Source organism: Solanum tuberosum, unplaced genomic scaffold (genome assembly GCF_000226075.1).
Source record: "Solanum tuberosum cultivar DM 1-3 516 R44 unplaced genomic scaffold, SolTub_3.0 scf00863, whole genome shotgun sequence".
NCBI classification, from domain to species: Eukaryota; Viridiplantae; Streptophyta; class Magnoliopsida; order Solanales; family Solanaceae; genus Solanum; species Solanum tuberosum.
Genome location: NW_006239871.1, coordinates 7,388 through 9,510, shown reverse-complemented (window position 1 = coordinate 9,510; position 2,123 = coordinate 7,388).

The following is a 2,123-nucleotide window of genomic DNA, read 5'->3' as shown; positions in this document are numbered from 1 at the left end:
GGTCCGTGCTGGTCGACCGTAGTTTGTGTCAGAGGCTGGGTAAGGGAAGTCTCGATCCACGGACACAGACCACGGACCGTGGGTCTGTCCGTGAGTTGGGACTTAGCCAATTTTCTGAGCTGGTTTGGGGAGGGGTTGCAGTGGTGAACCACGGACCACCAGCACGGGCCGTGGTCTGACCTACGGTCCGTGGATGGTGACCGTAAGTTGCACCTGCAACTTCTCGAAATCTGTATTTTCGGTCTGTTTCGAATACGGGGTGTTACACGATCGTGCACAATTACCAAAGTTATTGAATACACTAACTTGCTTTTAGAGTATTCATTTTGGTACTTATATGATATATTTATTTATTTATGACAATTTTGTACACTATTAAAATTTTGTTGACTGAACTTGATAAGAGGAATTTTCACATATACACACTCAAAAATAACTTAATTATGCTCCATAATTGTAGTTTTCTAATTACGATTCGTAGCTACATGTAAGAGGGAGGAGAGAGGCGAGCAAGGGCACAGAGTGAAGAACGGCAAATTGTATATGTATATTTGTCAAATAATTATATATATGTAATTGGTATACATATGTATTTGTATATCTGGCCAGCGAGATTGGGAGAGGGAGGAGAGAGGGCAAAGAGTGGAGAGAGGCGAATTCTATATGTATATATGTCAGATAATTGTATATATGTAACTGATATACACATGTAGTTGAATATTTGGCAAGCGAGACTGGGAGAGGGAGGAGAGAGGTGAGCGAGATTGGGATAGGGAGGAGAGAGGCAAGGGAGAAAGGGCAGAGAGACTAATTGTATTTGTATATATGTCATAAAATTGTATATGTATAATTTGTATTTGTATATGTATAAAAGAGGCGAGAGGCGAGAGAGAGGAAGAGAGGAGACAGGCGATGTAATTACAGCTACAATTAAGCTCCGAGCCGTAATTAATTCAAACTATAGCTATGTTAGCTAATTAACTAGTAAATTTTTGCTTATCCACATATTTTTCCCATTTTATAATGAATATTAATTTTGTCTTAATCAAATGTATACAAATTTGTTAATGAATATAAATCGATATATAACAATGTAAAATTATAAAAATAGTAATGCAAGCAAATGTATACCTATTTATTAGATGAATACGGAAATGAATATCAATCTCGATGTAAATAAATGTATACACATTTTTAGGTGAATACAGACTAATGTATACCAATTTTGGTTGGAACATATGCATACAAAATTGTTAGATGACTATGGACCAATGTATAGCTATGTAAAATAAGAAAGATACTAATACAAATAAATGTATACCAAATTTATTAAGGAATATGGATGAATGTATACCAATCTATTTGATGCATACATATCAATGAATACCAATGCGTATACAAATTTGTTAAGTGAATATGAATTGAGTTTTTCATCGTAACTTCTAGCAAATAGTTGGGACTCTAGGAATATCCATAGTCTTAATTAAATATTTTTTGCTAAGTTTAAGGAGAGAGATAACTCTAAATAATTTTTTGCTAATTTCAAGGGGAAAAATTGGAGGTTAGAAGAGCTAGATATCGTACTCCCTCAGCCAACTTTTAATTGTCTTGTTGTCCTTTTCAAAAGTCAATTTAACTAATTTTCAAAGTTAAATTAGATTACATTAATTTGATATTTTAAACAAAAATTTTAAATATTCAAAAACTATTAGAAAAGTATTATAAATTGCAATATTTTGCATATCAATATGATGATAAAAAGTTACATGTAAAATGTTAGTCAAAGTTTTTATAGTTTGATTTTAAAAAAGTAAACCATGACAACTAAAGTGGACCAAGACAGTATTAAATATCTTTTACTCAAAAATAATTTGAAGAGAGATGTGAGTTAATAAGAATTTCCTCCCAAAATATACTTTGACTAATAACTATAAATTATTTTTGACTTCTATTTGCTAAATAATTATTTGGCAAAGATGTATCAATCCAATCTATGGATTGCATATACAAGTCAAATCCTTGTTAAATACTTTTAGACTTGTGTTTTGTCCTCTAACTCTCATTTCACTCTATATATAGAGAATCACAAATCAACTTCTTTCAAGATTTTGATCATGGCTACT